The sequence below is a fragment of the Pogonomyrmex barbatus genome, unplaced genomic scaffold (assembly GCF_055798465.1).
Source record: "Pogonomyrmex barbatus isolate J1 unplaced genomic scaffold, ASM5579846v1 scaffold16, whole genome shotgun sequence".
NCBI lineage: Eukaryota > Metazoa > Arthropoda > Insecta > Hymenoptera > Formicidae > Pogonomyrmex > Pogonomyrmex barbatus.
The window spans coordinates 6258118-6268728 of record NW_028297112.1 but is presented as its reverse complement, the minus strand read 5'-3'; the positions used below and the strand labels follow the sequence as shown (position 1 = coordinate 6268728).

The following is a 10611-nucleotide window of genomic DNA, read 5'->3' as shown; positions in this document are numbered from 1 at the left end:
AATAATCCTCCTGGAGCACGACAGGAGAGATTGCATCAAGCATGGCTCGAGCCCCCGAAATCCAAGACTTAAAGCGATTATTAGTAAGCCAATTATCTAAAAAGCTCCGTTTACTTTTTTTATTTGCTTTGTTACACGGTCCAAGATTCATTAAAGATTCATAAAGAAAAAAAATTAGAAAATGATGAAACAATATATCTAATAATATATATATATATATAGAAATTTTATAATGTTTAAATTAGCCCATTACTGTACAATGACTTACGTGAATCGTAGCACGAATCGCTAAACGAAGAATAATGTACAGCACACGAAAGATCATACAATCACACAACCACAACACCATGATAAGCCACACAATATTTAACCACACAATTGTATAACAAATAATGATTAATTATTAAGCTTCTATAAGAGCAAGATCTTATAGTAACAAGACTGATAAACCTTTCATAAGAAATCACACTGGACACGGCAGATTGTCGGAGTTTCGTGAAAAGGTGGCAATTGTCAAATGTTTATAAACAGCGAGTGAGATAAAGCAATACAGCAGCACCGCATAAACTTTATCGCATTCGTGAAAACGGTTTCAAAAATTCTACCCCTTATAAGAAAATATGTAACTCGGCTTTTTTCCGAAATGTTATTTGGGTAACTCGATACATAATGTATTAAAGTAAATAATATTATATGAAAATAAGTTAAGAAATAAAATAAGTTACTTAAAACTCCTGATACGATGAAATAAATCAAATAATAAAATCCGACAAATAATTGGCACGTAACATTGATACATATATGAATTTACAATAAAAAATTAAACCGGCGCGCGAAAAAGAGTAACTGTGCTGGTAATTGTTTTGACGTTCGTTTTTTCTTGTCTTATTTGTATTAAAATTTATAATTCTTTATTGCGAGGAATACAAGAATTAATGTAAAGTTTGAACGTATTTTTGTCAAAATAATGTTTGATCTTTATGAAAATATTAATATTCATTTTCTAATAGTGCTGCTTATACGTTAATTTATGAATGTAGAATATAGAATAGAAATATTAATAATTTCGTGATAAATAAAAATAACATATGATAAACATTTGCAATGTAAACCATAAGTAAAAAATCAAACTGGATAGAATAATTATTGAGGGGAAGAGTGATATAATTAAGAAACTATTACATAATTTCACAACATATAACACAAGTATAACATATAACATTTATTAAAATAAATTCATTTTCGTTTTATTAATTCTGCTTATATTATTAATTCTGCAATTCATTCATATTAGGAGACACGGTAGTGTCTCGGGTGTCAAGTCAACCGAGAACTACCATGTGACTTTACACGAGTCAGCGAGATGCGAACATCCGAAATTATTGAATCTCAATAACGGCTAAACTGATTAAGTTCTAGGTAGACTTTGCCTCCGTATACCGCTTGTGTGTGTGTGTGTGTGTGTGTGTGTGTGTGTGTGTGCGCGCGCGCGCGCGCGTGCGTGTGTGCGTGCGTGCGTTCGTGCGTGCGTGCGTGCGTGCGTGCGTGTGTGCGTGTGTGTATGTGATGGGTGGATGCGCGCGCGCGCGGGTGTGTGTGTGTGTGTGTGTGTGTGTGTGTGTGTGTGTGTGTGTGTGTGTGTGTGTGTGTGTGTGTGTGTGTGTGTGTGTGTGTGTGTGTGTGTGTGTGTACGCCTCGCATCGGTCCTATATTATACCAACTTCGAGAAATAAATTTATCGGAAATAAATTTGATGTGCGACAGTAAAAAAAAGAATAAATTGTGTGTGTAATAATACAATAAAGTATAGTCCTTTTCGCAAATATGTCTGTTGCATGTTTTGTTAACTATTTCAATCATGTATACAATAAAAATATCAGAATCGAAACGATGACCAATGAAGTTCTACCAATGAAGTTGATAGAATGCAATGTAAACTTTCTATGTGAAAAGCTGGAGTTTGATCCCAGCCACTTTCCATTGGGAGATATGCTATTTGCTTATATCTTCTTTTTTTTTATCTTTCTTACAATGTCCAATGATATATAAATTGTTCATATTTTTAAAGATACACCCGCACCATAATAAAAATTCACAAATATATAGCGCCATAACGTTTTTATTTTGCAAATAAAATGTTATTAAAAATTTTTTATTTTAATTAAATTTTTCAGACATCAGTCGTATATTTTATGTTGTAAGAAAGATAAAAAAAAGGAGGTATAAACGGATAATCTCTTAGCGGAGAGTTGCTGGGGATCGAGCTTTTCGCACGACAGTCTCATACGTTGCCACTCTACCAACATAAATCAACTTCGTCGATCACCGTTTCGATTCTGATATTTCTATTGTATACATGATTAAAATAGTTAAAACATACGACAGATATATTTGCGAAAATTTCTTTTCTAAGTTACAATTTATACATTTGCCTTATACATTATGCAAGGCAGAAACATGATGTCACACGATGTCTTATTTTGACGAATATAAAAGTTTTGCAGTTTTGCATGTACAAAATGATATATTCCGCACTTCGGATTACTTTAAAGAACAATACTGAGTACTTGTAAAATTACAATCCAAAGCCTAACAAAAAAGATTTAAGCATCAACAGTAAGCGTATAATCATTTCTCACTTCGACGGAATGAGAATGAAGGACTCTGATCGGTCCATTCTTTCATGCCTTACACGTTATGCAAGGGAGAAACACATCTTATTTCGACGAATATAAAAGTTTTGCAGCTTTGTATGTACAAAATGATACAATTCCGCACTTCGAATTAGTTTAAAGAACTTAATATTGTTTATTCATCTAGTTCGAAGTGCGGAACGTACTCATTTTGTATACATGAGTTGTAGAATTTTTGTATTAAGGAAACGAAGATCTGATGTAACAGCTGTACGAGCTAAAATTACGTGAATTTTTTAATTTTTTTCTTATTTACTTATTAAATTGATTGTCCCGCATATTCTTTTTGTGCGTATTTTAATTGTCTGAAAGGATTTTGCAATCTGTCAAGCCAATAAAAAGTTCTTTGGTGCACTGTAATGTGTCGGTAATTCTCGTCACTTTAGGATCCTCTTAACTCGTTACGGAATTTGCATTCACAATAATCGCATATATATTGTGAATTAATACTTTGTTCCTTTATATATGCCATTAAATCTCTCCAAACTGGAATATTTATTTATGCTTTAAACTTATTAATTTCAGATATATTTCTTTTGTAACAAAATCTCTCACATGATACACAAACATATCGAGAAGTGTCTATAGAGCGTTTAGTTAAAACTTTAAACGCGTTTTTATATTTATAAATAATATCCTTATCACTCAAAGTAGTATCAGTATACTGATGTCTGTACATACGATTTGCTATTTCTTGTCAAAGTTATAATTTGATTTAATGTATCTAAATCAGCAGATGTTAAAGCTTTCTCTAAATTTAACATTTTTTTATAGAAATTTGTCATTTGATAAACTAATCGTTTAAAATATCTGACCAATGAGAAATGAGGTGATAACAATTGAATAGGAAGAAACATCGTTTTGCAAAGAGTTGTATCAATGTAACAAATATGTGTATGACTCAATTTCGTATTTGAATTCTCTTTTATTGTACATTTATGAATTTTCTGTAATAATTCCGGTATTCTCTTGAAAGTACATGTACTTATCATTCAGAGGAATGTTTCATAACGATCAATTAGAATTGGATCATGAATTTTACATAATTCGTTACATAATCATGATTTTTTTGTTTGTCCTTTTATTAAAGGTAATACATTTGTATTTTGATCTTTTAATTCCAGAGATTGTGATAAAGTAATATTACGATACATAGAATCGATAAAATAATTTTCAGACGAAGTTGTATGCCTCGATTTGCCACAAAATCTACCTATTTTCTCACTAATTGTTTTATATTTAATAGCAAGACTCAAGCATAGTTCTGATTTCTTTTTTAGTAAAGCTAATATTTTATACATATTGCGAACATAATTGTCTCGAATATGCATACAACAACGTATGATTTTTTCAGCTTCTAACCGTTTTTCAACGTGATTTTTAATATTAAGTTTGTTATAAATTTCCTCAATAGCTTTAGGATTATGAAACTTAATATTATTTCATGACCAAAACTTTTCATATTTTTTAATAATATTTTTGACAATATCGCGATTATTATTTTTAACAAAAGTGGATTTCAATTTCTTTTTTTCATAATATTGTTTATTATATAACCATTTCCGATCATAATTTACTTCTTTTTGTCTATTTCGTTGATGCTGAAAATTTTTTAAATAACGTATTCGTTTTTTTTGCGCGATTATTTTCTAAATCTTTTTTGTATCGAAGCACTTATTTAGCACGATTATTTTTTAAATCCCTTTTGTATCGATGCATTTGTTTAATACGATTATTTTCTAAGTTCTGCTCGTATCGACGACGTAGCATGATTATTTTCTAAATCCTGTTAGTATTGATGACGCTTTACAGCGATTGTCCAGATCCTGTTCGTATTAATGACGTTTTCTGGTAAAATTATTTTCTAAATTTTCTTTATTTTGAGAACATAATTAAATTTTAATTATATTTCATTTAATTATATTTCTTTCCGTTTGAATATTATTGACTAGTATTTCCATAACATTGTTTGAAGCACTTTATTAACTATAAAACTTCTGGATATAAATGTTGATCTTTATTTTGAGAATGCTCATTTTTATTTTGTTCGGTTTGAATATTATTAATTTTTTGTGTTAATTGTATTTCTTTAGAAATGCTTTGCGATAATTGTATTTAGTTTGTTGTACTTTGCGTTAACTGTATTTTATTTAATTCGTGTTTAATAGTATAAATTTCGCGACATTTTTTTAATCAAGTTGCTTTCTGTTGTTCCTTGTTTCATGTTGACGTATTGTTCATATACGAATTGCTTCAGTTTCTCTCGCTTGTATTATTGCTAATGGAAGTACTTTTTGAACAACCATATTGCGAGTCTTGAGGAAAATGCTCAATTATATTTGTTTCAAAATTTGTTAAATGCGATCGCATTAACTTATGTTCATACTTCACTTTGTCAGGTTTAATATTAAATAATGATGAAGTCGCAAAAGCTATGTGAAAATACCGCAATCATTACCATTCGGTTGATATTGCACCGTAGGAAATTTGACAGGATTTTTGACGAAATCATGTGTTGGAAACAATCTTTCCAAAAATTGTTTATGATGTTCGTGCAATCTTTTGTTATTTAAGGAGTCATATATATATATATATATATATATATATATTTTTTTTTTCTTATCGTAATAGCTACATACCCAATCTGATGAACTTGATGAACTGTGTAGTATTTGTATATGCTTTTTATCCATTAGTATGGATGGTATCAAGTAACTGTAATTTTCATGTTTCAGATGCATATTGTGAACAATTTCGTAAAAGATTTTGAAAATGTTCCATATCTGTCAACCATCTACCCTGGACAATTATGTCTTTCTCTGTAGGCTTTAAAGTTATAAATTTCTTTGTCTGTACAGACATTTTTATCTAAATTAATTTTTTTATACTATGTGTAAACAATTAAAACGCTAATAACAGTTGATATTTTTCAGTATTTATGGCAGCCGTTATACAGCGCCAAACAGCTGATATTTTTAAGCGTTTATGGCAGCCGTTATACAGCGCCAAACAGTCGATATATTAGGTGTACAAAAAAGTTCTGAGCTTTTTTTTACAAAATTCAATCTTTATTTAAAAACAATAAAAAAAATAAAAAAATATTAATCAGCAAAATATTCCCCGTTTGTATCAAAGTAGGATAACAAGGGGAGCCCTAACCCCCTCATGGCGTCAAGGAGGGGAGAGGAGCAGACGGGGGTCGTAGAATCCTCAGGGGTTCGTATCCGGAGGAATATCCTCCTAAGTCAGTAAGGATGTTTTCTTTCCTCAGGGGGTTCGTAATCGGGGGAGAAAAGGTGGATCCCTCTGGCGGTCGTCGAGGTAGGTTTATCCTCCTCGGTCGGTAAGGCGGTCGCGGGGTTTCCCCGGGTCGATTTCCCCCGTCTTCGACGCCGCCCTAGCGTTTTTCGCGCGGTCTAGCGCTTTTCGCGTAACCTCGAGCGCGTCTTCGACGCCGCCTTAGCGTTCGTCTTTCGCGGGGTGTGGCGCTTCCTGCGTTGGGCGTTTTCCGCAGGGGTCTAGCGCGTCCTGTTTCGCGAAGATGCCATGGTTTGTTACGTCGCCTTAGGCGTGTCCATGTCTAGACGTTGTTTGCAGAATGCCGCGATTTGTTACGTCGCCTTAGGCTCCTATTATGTCGCGTGTTTCATGTTTAGTCGTCTATAAAGATATAACGCGTGCCGCTCGTCTTGTTTTGTAAAACGTTGCGGTTTGACGCGTCGTCGAAGTGATTCTTTTGAGCGATACTTGTCGTCATGTTTACGATGGCGAGAACCGTTAAAGTAGCGAATCGATGCCAGCTATGCGAGACACGAATGATCGATGACGATGAGATGTGTTGCATATAATTATGTACTATAATCGTAATATAACTATGGATTGTATATATGAATATGAGATTAAGACTAACCGCGAGAGACGGAGTTTTTTCCTCGTTCGTTTGCGTATCGGGGGGGGGGGGGCGAAAGGTGGATCCGCGACGCGCCGGAAGTCTTTAATTAGCGATACCGAGGGTGACATTATATTATCGGGAACGTATGAGAGACGAGAGGTGGGAGTCGCGCGAGGAGGAAATCGTCGTAGGAGTGTTAATAATGACGAGAGAATAATTTATTACTTTATTGTTGTATTATTTTATCAGGAACGTAAAAAGAGGAAAGAGTTATTTGTAGGATGTTACGGTTAGCCACGTTCTGTGTCTAGGCGTTTTCCACGGGATCTAGCGCATCCTGTTTTCGCAGCGACGGGAAAGCGCGCGTTCTGATTATGTAGGATGCCGCGCGTTTTGTCATTTCAGAATGTCGCGATTGTCGCAATTTGACGCGTTTTCGACGCTGCCTCGGAGTATATATCTAGTCGTGAGAGACAGTTTTTTCCATTGTTAAGAACATATGGAAGAAGTCGCGCTTAATGGTGGTTCGTCTTCGAGCGAGAGTGACGATCCGCTTTTATGCGCATTCGATCGTAACGCATCGCGATCTCGACGACGATCGTTGCGAGTTGATTATCGAGAGTGACGATAGTTTAGAGTGTTAGAGACTATCGCGCCTGGCAACGACGAGGAGTGGATCGTGGCGAGAGAAGACGTTTGCTGAACGTGGCCACGTATCACTTGCGACGGGAGATTGGAGAGTCCGCGAGAGAAACTGGATCGAAACGTTGCTTGTTCTGAGCGACAGAGCGATGATCTACGAGAGAACAGCGAGAGAGAGAAAAGTTCGAGACGTTAAATTCGTCGTTCCTACGGACGGTTGGGGTAACACTGTGTGGGAAGTTGCGATATGGAGAAGAGTCGCGATCTTCTCAAACGCGCGGCGGGGGTTGAAGGGGTGTGCGCCTATCGCGTTTGGGAACGGGAGTGTCTCGAGGTTTTGAGAGATAGATGTGAGAATAGAGTCGATCCTATGGTTACCGGAACGATAAATTCTCTGGTCTCTCGAGTAATGCAGTTGGAGAGTGCGAGATTCGCTTTGAGTCGACGTTTTGGTTACTTGGGTGCAGGATACGACGGTTCGAAGGGATTCGAATGGATGGATATCGAGACGGCCTTCGCGAATTGCGTACGAACGGGTGCTGTGGTAAACATCGAATATGTCGAACTCCGACGGTTTCTCGAGGACGCGAGGGCCACGGTGCTCGAGCGAGTGCGAGTCGATCTCGATATGCACGCGTGTTCAACACCGTGTTTCACGGGGAGTTCGTCGCGAATAATAAGAACGCTGTTAAGAGCATTTGCACGAAGAATCGTCAGCTATTCGGTATATCCGATCTACGAGAATGGTACGACGGAGACGTTATGAATGTTATTCTGTCGCTGGAGGAATTTCAGGAACGCGACAGCGGTTGGGCGTTACTTCGGATATTAAATTTGATGATCAATGTGAACAAGTGTAATCCTATGCACGCTAGATGTTGGATGTCACTTCCTTCGAAGATAAGATATAAGAGAGCCGTGATTAACGTACGTTCAAACGACAACGCGTGTTTCGCGTGGGCGGTGATGGCCGCTCTATCCCGTTGATCTACACTCGGACTGTCGTCGTATCTATTATTCGTTGATGCTGAATTTCGATGGTATCGACTTTCCTATGACGCTACGAAACATCGCTAGATTCGAACGTCTTAACGATTTGTCTATCAACGTATTTGCCATTCGAGAGAAAAGGAAGAGGAACGGTATCATGATCATTCCCTTGTCGCTCATGGGGAACAAGAAGTCTACGCATGTAAATTTGCTCTATCTGTCGAACGAGTGGCGCAGCGATAACGTCGGTCATTTCGTATGAATAAAGCACTTGTCTCGACTGTTAACGTCGCAAATAAACAAGCATAAGGAATAAAAATACATATGCGACCGGTAAGCGTAAGAGAGAGATTATGTTCGTCGCCAGATCAATTTTGTATTAATTATAAATTGTATTTTTCAGATGTCTACATTATTTTTATTCGAACGAGAAATTGGTCGCGCATAGCGTCGAGTGCGGAAGAGCGAACGACTGCGCCGTTATTCTTCCGAGCGAGGACAACAAGTTGCTCTTTTTTCACAATCACGACAGAAAAGAGAGACGATTCGTAGTGTATGCAGATCTGGAGTGCGTTTTAGAAAAGAGAGATCAACGGTTCACTGGGAATCTCGACGATAGATTCGCCTATCAACACCACAAGGCGTTTAGCGTAGGATATTATTTGCACGTAAAACGGAATTGTATCCGCGTATAGATCTCGCCGAGGCGACGACTGCATCTCGTGATTCGTCGAGGAGTTGCGCGCTCTCGCGTGTCGCGTGAAGAAGGTTCTGTGCGCGAGCGTACCAATGTCGGAGCTCACGCCGAACGAGCGGAGCGCTTTTCAAAAGATGACAAATTGTCACATGTACGGAAGGAGCTTTGGGTCGTACGATATTCGCATGCGCGATCACTGTTATCTTACCGGACGGTACAGAGGACCCGCGCACGCGAGCTGCAATTTGAACTATCAGAACGCGTTCGTTATTCCCGTTTTTTTCACAATCTATCCGATGCACATTTCATTATCAAGGTTACGATGCACATTTCATTATCAAGGATATAGCGAACGAGGATAGAGTCGATTTGTTACCGTTGATTAAGGAGAATTACATCGCTTTTTCAAAAATCGTCAACGATTCGGCGTACGAAAAATGGAAAAATTGTGTTAAGCTACGTTTCGTGGATTCGTTTAAGTTTCTCAATACTAGTTTAAAAAAAAGTAGCTTCGTATCTAGATCGAGAAAAATTGAAGATCTCGCGATTCGAATTTTCCGATCTCGTCACGGAGGATTTCGAGTTGCTCACGCGCATAGGCAGTATTTCCGTACGAGTACACCGATAGCGTTGATAAACTATTAGTGACCGAGTTACCGTCGATCGAAGCCTTTCACAGTTCTTTAACTGGCGAAACTGTGAGCGTTAGTGATTACGAATTACGCCACCGTCCACCGAGGAAACAGACGTTGGTGCCACGACTAGAGTGGCGACTTCCGCTTTCTTCCCCGTCGGCCATTACCACGCGCATTGTGTCGAACGGCCATTACGTGTCAATCAACGGACACGCAACAGCCACACGTCTGGTGGAGAGAAGGAAGAGAGAGACTCCGGCATCATCATTGTCAACGCGTTATTGTGTCGTGACCGGTACGTGACAGCGACTGTGCAGTGTAAAGTGTACGCGACGAAGTCTGTGGAGTGTCGAAAGTTCTGTCTCGCCGGCTCTATGCGACCATGTGCGGCGTGCCGCACCTGTTGCGCTGAGTGCTCGCCGCCTCTTTCACACTGCGTGCGCCTCCACCTCTCTCTCTTGTGCGCGACACACGAGTGCACTCGTGCTCTCTCTCTCTCTCTCTCTCGCTCGCGCGTGATCGGCTGTTATCTCGCTCTCTTTCACGCGTGAGAAGTGTCTCTCTCTCTCTTTTGCTCGTTGTATCTCATCGCTCTCTCGCTCGTGAACGATCAACCGAGTGTTTCTCTTTCGCTCGCGAGTGACGTCTTTACTCGTGTTTTCGCGTGCGTCTCATCCGCGTCCTGCGTTTTTCCCGCATGCCGAGTTCTGTCGTTTTTATTCGCGCTTACAATTGTGCTGTCATCAATTTCCGCGTGCGCTCCGTTTTACCCGCGCCCGCATTCCGTTTTGCTAGCACCCGTGTGTCGTCTCGTTTTCCGTCCGTGTCGCGTCTCTTTCTAGTCCGCGTTTTCCGAGCGTTTCGCGAGCATCTTGCGTGCACACGCAGCGTGTGTTTCAGGCGCTCCGCCTTTCTTTTGCGAGCGATATATATTTTAAGTGCGTTCTTTCTTTTCTTCATTCTTTGCGTTTTCTCGTTTCTTATATTTAGATCTCGAACGTTCCTCCGTGTCCGCGGTGCCCTTGCTGACATTGTACGTTACGTAAAAATAACATTGTCACG

At 38.5% G+C, this 10611-nt stretch overlaps 2 pseudogenes; both read right to left on the bottom strand.

The window, feature by feature from the left end:
- Positions 1-2236: 2236 nt before the first annotated feature.
- LOC148937151 (uncharacterized) lies at positions 2237-4729 on the bottom strand (annotated as a pseudogene).
- On the bottom strand, positions 4568-5725 carry LOC148937150 (uncharacterized; annotated as a pseudogene).
- Between the last annotated feature and the right edge of the window lie 4886 nt (positions 5726-10611).